The sequence below is a fragment of the Hibiscus syriacus genome, unplaced genomic scaffold (genome assembly GCF_006381635.1).
Source record: "Hibiscus syriacus cultivar Baekdansim isolate YM2019G1 unplaced genomic scaffold, ASM638163v2 tig00111410_pilon, whole genome shotgun sequence".
Classification (NCBI taxonomy): Eukaryota; Viridiplantae; Streptophyta; class Magnoliopsida; order Malvales; family Malvaceae; genus Hibiscus; species Hibiscus syriacus.
The window spans coordinates 601,929-612,251 of NW_024063087.1; the positions used below are offsets into that span (position 1 = coordinate 601,929).

Genomic DNA, 10,323 nt, shown 5'->3' on the forward strand with positions numbered 1-10,323 from the left:
GTCCTTGTAAGCCGACGTGAATCTTAGAGTAAAGATCTATTTCGATGATTCGAGGAATTTTAGACAAAGATGAAGTCTGAGGCTGCTTTTACCATAAGTTTTCTTTATCCTAATTTATTTATTTAATTTAATTTTTATCTCATTATACTTCTTTAAATTATTTAAAACCCCCTTTTATCTTTATTACTATTTTTAAATCATTATTTATTATTTATTATTTTATTTTATTCTATTTTTTCAATTTCATTTGGAATTCTATATTCTTCTAAAATCAATAAAGAGTTTTACTAAATTAGAAACACCATAGTCCTTGTGGATCGACCTTGCTTCTCTATACTACTTTTCCTTTCTATTTATTAAGAAGAAGAAATTATTTTGATAGCAAAACGATTGTTATCAAATTGACGCCGTTACTGGGGACTAACGAAAAGTACTGCTTTATTTTTCTAGTTTTTTTATTTATGACCAGAAGAAACCCAGGTGAATTAGTAGATCTAGATCCGGAGATCGAAGCACGAGCACGAAGAATCCATGCACAAATGCTTCGAGAAAATAGAAAAGGACAAGAAGAACAAGAGCAGAGTTTGAAACAATATCAAATCCAGAAACAAACTCTGGAGTAGACGCATACAACGAAGATTAAATCCTGATGGCAGAAGAAGAACAAATGATCCGAGAACTAGCCACAACTCTTTTCACTCAGACGTCATTATGCATCAATTTTCTAGTAGCAGGACTCCGTTTCAATTAAAGACAGGTCTCATTCATCTTCTTCCCACTTTCCACGACTTTCTCACTGAAGATTCGCACAAACACTTGTTAGAGTTCCAAGTGGTTTGCACTAGCATGAAACCACACGGAGTTAATCGAGGATCAAATTAAATTGAGGGCTTTCCCTTTCTCTTTAGTCGACTTGGCTAAAGATTGGTTATTTTATTTACCTCCTAATTCAGTTAATTCATGGGCTGACATGAGTCAAATTTTTCTTGACATGTTCTTTCCGGAGGCTGAAGCAAGCGAGTTACGAATTCGCATTCTTTCCATTCAGCAAAAGAGCGAAGAAAGTCTTTATAACTATTGGGAGCGATTTAAAAAGCTTTGCGCACATTGTCCGTAACATAGATTAAGTGAGCAAACGTTAATTCAATACTTTTATTAAGGCCTTTTACCAATGGAGATGAAATGGTAGATGCCGCCAATGGAGGAGCATTAGTCAACATGACCCCAACAAGAGTGAGAGAATTGATTTCAACCATGGCATCCAACTCTCAACAGTTTTTAAGTGAACCCAGCCGACGGGTTCACGAGATAAGTACCTTTTCCCTTGAAAATAAGTTAGATAAATTAACAGAAGTAGTTAATTCACTTATTGCAGGAAATCCTATAGCAAAAAGAGCATTTGGGATATGTACGAAGCTAGACCATTCGACGGACTACCTCCCAATGATACAATGAGGCAATGCAAAAATCAATGTCGTAGGAAACTTTCCAAGTCCTCCACAAAGACCATATAACCCATATAGCAATACTTATAATCCGGGATAACAGGACCGCCCAAACTTTAGCTATATGGCAAATCAAAGGCCAACTTATTAACCAAAACCTCCTCCTCAACAGCAAATTAAAAAGCCATCATTGGAGGAAATCACAGGAAAGTTAGCAAATTACACAAGAAAAGATGGTTACATCCCAGAAAACCTGGTTGCATCCCGGGAAAAGTTCCAAAGTTGAACCGAGACACATCTTCAAGAGTTGGATAACCAAGTGAGTCGACTAGTTCAAATAGTGGGGAAATTGGAATCACAAGGAAGACTACCTTATCAAACCGAGGTAAATCCAAGGGAGAATGTCAGTGCCATCACTCTTCGGAGTGGTACAATAGTGGCGCCACTTGTTCCAAAAGATGAAGCAATCCAAAAAGAGATTAAGAATGTAGATTCAGGATCCTAGAAGAAGAGTGACAAAGTACAAATGGATCCAACGCCATCTCCCTATGACGTGCCACCATCTTTTCCACCGAGATTAGTAAAAACAGATAAACAAACTGAGGAAAAGGAAATACTAGACGTATTTCGGAAGGTGGAAATCAATATACCTCTCCTTGAGGTTATCCGAAAGGTTCCAAGATATGCCTGATTTTTGAAGGACCTTTGTACAAAAAATAGGAAGCTTACTGGAATAAGAAGGTAAATCTAAGAGAACATGTCTCAGTTGTATTCCAACAAAAGTTACCACCGAAACTGAAAGACTAAGGTATGTTCGCAATACCCTGTAAAATTGGTAAAGTTGGGATAAAACGAGCCATGTGTGATCTTGGTGCCTCTATTAATGTAATACCTCCCTCTGTTTACAATATGATTACTAATAAGCCCTTGAAGGATACAAAAATATCAATTCAGCTTGCCGATAGATATGCCATTTACCCGAAATGACTCTTGGAAAATGTGCTCGTGGAGGTAAATGATTTAATATTTCCCATTGATTTTTATGTAATTGACATGGAGAATGATCGCACCAACACTTCTTCCGATATTCTATTGGGCGTCCATTTATAAGTATTGCGCACACAAAGATTGACGTAAGAAGCGGGACTTTAACCATGTAGTTTGATGGTGAGATTGTTAAATTTGATGTGTATAAGAAAAAGAAACACCCAGACAAATTGGTATTATGTTGGTATTATTGATCCTTTGGAAAATTAGTTTGTAGAAATTAATTTTTCTTTTGATCTATGCAGGGAGTTAGAAGATCATGATGAGGAAATCAGGAAGTTGAAAAAATATTTTCAAATTGTGCCAATCTAAAATTGATTCTTGCTAAGTCTAATTTTATGCCTTCTGTTTTGCAGGCACCTGAGATAGAACTGAAACAAATGCCGAAAAACTTAAAGAGTGCCTTTTTAGGAGAAAATGCTACTTCACCGGTTATTTCGGATAAGCTATCAAAGCTAAAAAAGATTCGAAGAATAACCTATGAGAAAGTCAAATTCTACAATGAGAATAAAAGAATTATACAATCGTAGAATTTCTCATAAGGAATTTCTTAGTTGGAAAAAGCGTATGAAGTGGAAGAAGTATTTCTCTTTGAACCTGTAGTCTGAATCAAGTCGTCGAGCTAATGACGTTAAATAAAAGCACTTGATGGAAGGCAACCCATTTTGTTTTAATTTCGCTTTATTTTTAGCAAAATTTATTTCATTCCATTTATTTTATTTTATCATATGCTTAATTTTATATTATTTTTCTCTGAACATATTCGAATTTCGATTGAATATTTCTTACCTTCGCCCGGGCTCGTCTCAACATAGTCGACATTGTCGTGGTCTCCATTAGATTGGGGAGTATTCCTTTTCCCTCTCTTTCTTTTTAAATTCGATATACGTTTTGGAACAAAACAGATTAAGTGAGGGGGAAAGATAAGCATGTTGTCAAAATTTTCCTTGACTTGTTTGATTGTTTGAAATTGAGTTATTCTGATATTGATGTGTTGGGATTGTTGGTTGCTAGTCTTGAACTTCACTTTATACTCTTTCTTCCTTTTGGATTGTGATCATGTTTTGATCAAATTTAATTTTCATGATTGGTGATTGGTATAGCTGGTGATTTTTTTGTTGAGTATTGATATTTCATGCTTTTGTCGATAGAGATGAACTTGACTCAGTGCATATAAACTTATCTTGTGAGATTTGAGCCTAACGAGCATACATTTTCTTTCTTGCTCATTGTTTGACTTGTGTATGCCGGACTAATTAGGATGTTCTAGAACTTGTAATCACAATGCATATCGATACTACATATTAAACGTAATGTTTTAATGTGATAGGGGCACCTAGGATAAACCCAGTTTTCCCAAAAAGCCTACCCGTTTATATATCCACTTGTAAACCATATTTGAGTTTATTTCCCTTTCTTGTTTTATAGCTCATAATTAAACCTAAAGCCTTTCTTTTCATATTTTATCTCATTTCACACCCTTACCGAGACTTGAGACCTTGTATCACTCTTGTTCCACAAAAAAAATAAAAAACAATGACTGTTGCGAAAAGAAAAAAGTTGTTTACTATTTCGAACAACAAAAAGGAAAAATCGATCATTTCAATTACCTTTCATCTATCTTTTTCCTTGTTTTTCATTACACTTCATGTTAATTCGTGGATTGCTCTTAATTATTTTGATCTCTTGTTTTGTTATTTTAAACCTTTCTTTTTGGCCTTTTCCCTACCCTAACCTAAGCCCCATTACACCTTGTTTAAGATCCCTTGATTATTACACTATGTTCATTTTTCGTAGTGGAGACTTGATTGGATTTCAAGCCTATGGTAATGTTTTGGTTAGTTGCGGTTTGAGAGATTTCATTTACCCCAAACACTTTGAATTGATATGTGTGAATCTTTGTGAGGTATTGAGTCATGTTTCATTGAAATTGGCAATTAATTGTGATGTCTTGCTTACTTTAATTTTTCTTAGTTGTGTCTTTGCTTGATTGTAACTTGAATTCAGCAAATGTCATGGACTTAGTTCGATTGGAAGTTTGAGGAATAAATTGAAATTGAAGATGTCAACTTATGATTTTGATATGTTAATTGAGGAATACTTAAGGACAAGCATTGAATAAGTGAGGGGGAATTTGATAAGTGCTTAATTTAGTTAAAATTTTGCTTTTAAATTACTCCTTAATAATTGGTTTTTGTGGCTTATTTGTTCATTTTAATTCATTTTCTGTGCAGGACATCAAATTCTGGAAATTGTACTAAAAGGAAGGCATTCTGGAATATTTTATTATTTTGTCACGGCTGGAGACATGGGAACGACTCTGGGCATGAGGGTTGCCTCTCAATAGCGCAATTTTTTAACATCATTATGCTCAAAGTGGCTATGCCAAGTTGTTCAATCATTGATATAAATTGTTATCTCCAAATGAGGGTCGATCACGTATGGGACAATTCTACCTTCGTGGAACATTTTCAATTTATGGCCATTCACCTTGAAGGTTTTCTCTAAGTCTGAGCTTGTAATTTACACTATGCCATGAGTAAATACATTAGTAACTATATATGGTCCAAGCCAACGAAAATGAAACTTACCTTCCATAAGCTTTAATTGGGTTTCATATAATAACATCTTTTGACTAATCTCAAAATGTTTCTCAATAAGCATGGTATCATGAAACAATTTAGATTATTCCTTGTAGATCCTTAAGTTTTCACAAACAATTAAACGAAGCTCCTCTAGTTCTTACAATTGTAGTATCCTTGACATTTTAGTTTTTTTTAGGTCCATGTCACACCGTTGAACCACCCGATATGCTTTATGCTCCTTTAGGATTTGAACCAAAATCTCCTCTTGTTTAGTTGTGAGCCCTTTCTCGATTATGATAGACAATGTCTTCTCTTCACCCAAATACACATATTTTAGGTGGTCAGGTAAGTCTTTCAATTTCAGATTTTAGGTCTGCATATTAAAAGAAAATATTTTGTTAGCATCTGAATTTACTTGTTCAAGATATGGTGCTAAAAATATTTCTTCAAAGTCGGTCTCATTATCCTCAAGGTCAGCTTGTGCACATAATCGCAAATCGCATTCAATGTCTTTTTCAAAAATGATATCGTGCACAATTGAATCAAAAATATCAACTTGACAAAAAGATTTCATATTATTAGGACATCTCATTGCATCAAGAATACTAAATTTCGCAAGTTCTCGTCCAAACTCCACAGACAGAGTGCCCTCATCTACATCGATATTTTTCTTTCATGTCTTCATGAATGGTATTCCTAAAAAGATTGAAGATGAATGTGAAGAGAAATTACCTTCCATTCCTAAGATGCAAAAATCTACAAGAAAAATCAGCTCATTAACATGTACCAAAACATCCTCAACAACTCCAAGTGGGTGAATATAAGAACGACCGGCTAATTGAACTACCACATCACTCTTTTGCAGGGCATTTATTCTTAATTCATGATAAATAGAATATGAAATGGCATTTAATGAAGCTCCTAAGTCTAACATAGCATGCTCAATCCTTTTATTACCAATAACACAAGGTACATCCCCGCATTTTTCTGGCATATTGTTTTACAATATTGACGACACATTCTTACTTACTTGAACCATCTCCTTTTCTTTCAATCTCCGTTTATTGGTGAACTCCTTCAAAAATCTTTCATACTTAGGAATTTTCTTAATAGCATCCACCAATAGAATATTAATCTCAACCTTCCTAAATACATCCAAGATATCTTTGTGTTCTTCTTCATTTGGTTTAGCTAACCTACTAGGAAATGGAGGCAAAGGAGTGTAAGATGAAAAAGATAATGAAGGATCGAATGTTACCTTTAGAGACACTTTGGAATGAAGTTTGGCTCCCTTATCTTTTTCCATCTCAGCTCTTTTAGGTGGAATCAATCCCGAAGAAATTTATTTTCCGCTCATCAAGGAAATTGCACTATAATTCGCTACTGGGTTCACTACCATTTGTGAGGGTAATTTACTACAATTTTGAGCTTCCAATTTACTAACTGACATGGCCAATTGAGTAATTTGATTGCCCAAACTTTGAACACTTGTTCTCATTTCCTGTTGGACTGTATGAGTTATTTCTATTGTTCCCTTCATTTCCTATTGAAGTGTATGAGTCATTTCTCTCATCTCATTTGTTTCATGTAGAAGTGCTTCAATGCTAGCCCTCGTTTCTTGTTGAAATGTATGAGTAGAGTTATCAAGACTTTTAACAATATCTTCTTAAGACATACATGAATTTGAAGATTGGTGTTGGGTAGGTGCTTGGGTTGGTCTAGAAAAAATTTGAGGGTTGTATATTTGCTGTCCTCCTTGATTCCCATAAATTGGATTCGAATAATCCCTCCATCTTTGGTTGTAATGATTAGAAAAAGGGTCAATCTTCCTTGGGGGTTGATTATGTAATTCATCTAAAGCATTATCCTCTTGTATAGAATCATGTTGCAATGTAGGACACATATCCGTAGGATGTCCTTGAATCGACCATATTCCATAAGCTTTTCGTCTCCTTTAGGCGTGAGATTCACTAAAGCTCCGCCACTTGCTGCATCAATCATAGTTTTATCCATTGGAAGCAATCCCTTACAGAAGTATTGAATTAAAATTTGGTCTGGGATTTGATGATGGGGAAAACAAGTGCATAATCGCTTGAACCTCTCCCAATATTCATACAAAGTCTCGCCAGTGAGTTGCGTAATGCCATAGATTTCTTTTCTGATGTTGGTAGCCTTAGATGCGTGAAAGAACTTCTCCAAAAATAATCTCTTCATCCTATTCCTTGTCGTAATTGATCCGGATGGTATATAATAAAGCCAATCTTTTGCTTGATCCTTTAAGGAAAAAGGAAAAGCTTTTAGACTGAATTGTTCATTTGTGACTCCATGTGGTTTCATTTTGGAGCATACAATATGGAATTTCATCAAATGTTTATGATCATCTTTACATAAAAGTCCATGAAAAGAAGGAAGTAAATGAATTAAACCAGATCTAAACTCAAAATCACTTTCAAAATTAGGAAAAGTAATGCATAAAGGTTGTTGATTTAAATCAGGTGCAACCAAATCCTTGAGAGTCCTATTCATCATTCCTTCTTCAACATCTTCAAAAATAGATAACTGATTAACAGCCAAATATAACTCTAATTCTTCTTCAAAAATCAGAATTATGAGAAGAATGGATCATAAAACAAAAACAAAATAAAGCAATAAGAAACTAAGATAGCTCCCCGACAGCAACGCCAATTTTGACAAGGTTGTCGAAGTCTTGAAAAATAAAATCTGAATTTTACTAAACTAACTTCTAGTAATAGTGAGATCAGGTCGAATACCAAGAGAGTTGAAATTAGAATCTCAATGTTAAACCAATAAAATTTAAATGGGGGGTTTGGTTTATTGAACTAAAATCAAGAAATAAAGCTAAAACTAGAATAACAAAAATCAATTATTAACGAACTTCCAATTCAAATGTGTGTTCTTCATCCAACAGTAATTTTGATCAAAGGCTTAAAAGATTGATTTTTCAACATCCAAGTAATTAGTCACTTGCTTGGAACCTTAAAAAGCGTTCAAATTAAATCTTACAATTAATGATAACATTACGAATCATGGGAACGATTAAAACAAAATCAATTGATTGTGTACGTTTATATCCCCGAAGACTATCATGCACAATGCGAAGCTCAGAAAATAAAAAGTAACAAACACAAATCAAGAGACTTACCCCTAGCTACTTGTGTCAATCATTCATGATCATTACGAATCACAAACTTATGAATAGAGATAGAAAACTCAATATCGAATTAAGGCGTCAATTTGATCAATATCAAGAATTCATAAAATTAAGAACAATAAATAAAGATTACTTGAATTAAAGTAGAAAAAGTAGTTTAGCATAAGCCTCACAAAATTACAACGAAATCATCTCACCCTTTAATCAAAAATAAAAGCTTAGCCACTCATGGTCAAAAGAAAACAAGAGAGAAAAGTTGTGCCGCCAAAAGATAGATATCCCTAAAGGTGACTAAGGGGCTCTTTATATAGAGAGACAAAACCTTAAAAGAAAAGTAAATCTCCTTTAAATGAGTCTAATTAAAATAAGGAAAGCTAGAATAAAAGAAAATCAAAATAAATAAAGTACTAATTAAAAAGAGATTGATTCTTGGCCAAATACTTTCCAAATAATGGAAGCATCCATAAAAGTGAGCTCCATCTTGGATTTGACTACAAAAGTTTAAATTATTCTTATCAGACAGTATTCGCATGTCAATAATAAGGCGTGGTCACGCATTGTCGAATATGGTTTTTTGCCCATTTCCACATTCTTCCAAAAGACTTGATTCTCGTATAGAAGGATAAAAACATGCTTTTGAGCTTTTTTTCACAATTCCATGCATATTTGACCTCCTAAAACAAAACAAATATAATTTCCACAATTAGGCTCAACTTTTAACAAAAATATGAATGAATTAATCAAAAAAGGTGTGTATGATTATATATTATCACTCAATCAATTAAAATGAGAAAAAAAAATTATGCTTGTTTAGGCTCAAATCTCACAAGAAAGTGTAATGTGTATTGAGTCAATAAACATATCATCCAATAAACGCATGGGATATCAATCATAGATTTAAAGAAAACACTAATCATGTCATTTTACTAGCATGCATCCGTTGTCAAATAAAATCGTGCTCAATAACTCACAAGGCAATCAAAGAAATAAGGCAAGAATCAAGATCAATGAAAAAATATCTCAATATATCAACCAAAGCAATACTCAATTTCAACCATATGAACAAGAAGAGAATTGATGCAATTATTGTCTACCCCTATTTTAAAGCATATTGTCCTAATATGAAAATTAAAAACGTTGGAGAAGGAATAGAGATACTCTCCAAGGTTAATGATGATCAATTGTAAATTAAATGATAGCGATGAGGCGATTGAGAAGAGTAACCATCCAAGGATGTACCAATGTTAAAATTTCCCGCAAATCCAGAGTGGGACATCAATAATGTGGTAATGAAACTAAGCATGTTATTTACCTAAAAATTTTATGATTCGGCCATGGGAATTAGATATGATAGAGCGACAAATAATGATGTTGACTTTGTGATTTCTTGTTGGAACCATGGTTGCACAAAGAAAGAGTAAAGATGGCAAACAGAGCAAAGATGCAGTGGTGGCAAGGAAATAGTGATCAATGTTGTTGGCGCAACTTTGAAGGTTGTATTTGAAGGAGCTTGTTCATGAAAACGAAAGAGGAAGAGAGGCATGTTATGGCTGGAGAATGAAAAGTGAAAAAGGGTACAGATTTTTTTAATTAAATTAGCACGTAGGGTATTAAAATAAGAGAGGAATTTGGTTCATGTGGGGGTTGGTCAAAGAGTAGAATTTAAATAAAAAGGGATTTGTTTAGTTTGGTTTAAAATATAAAGTGGGCCAAGGGAAAGAATAAAGGATGAGTGTGAATTTGGCTAGTACTTGAGAGGGGCTTATGGTTTCCAAGAGAATTATATTTAGGTGGGGGCCAAGGGGTAAGTTTTTGCTCGACTACCTGGTTCAGACTATAGGTTCTTTTTTTTTTTTTTTTGAAATACAGACTATAGGTTCTTTGATGGATACTTCCTCTATGTTATTGTCCAACTGAGAACCCACTATGAGAAATTCTACGATCATAGATTTTTTTTTATCCTTGTGGATTTTTACATTCTCGTAAGTTTTTCTTCATACCTTTTCAGCTTTGACAGCTTGTCTGAAATAATAACCGGTGAAGTAGCATTTTCTCCCAAAAAATATTCTTTAAG

General features: G+C 34.0%; 1 non-coding gene across 1 annotated transcript; it reads left to right on the top strand.

Moving 5' to 3' along the window:
• The first annotated feature begins 7,136 nt into the window (after positions 1-7,136).
• Positions 7,137-7,243, top strand: LOC120162945. Its single transcript, XR_005519598.1, has one exon. It is a non-coding gene; the product is annotated as a small nucleolar RNA R71 (small nucleolar RNA).
• Positions 7,244-10,323: the final 3,080 nt, after the last annotated feature.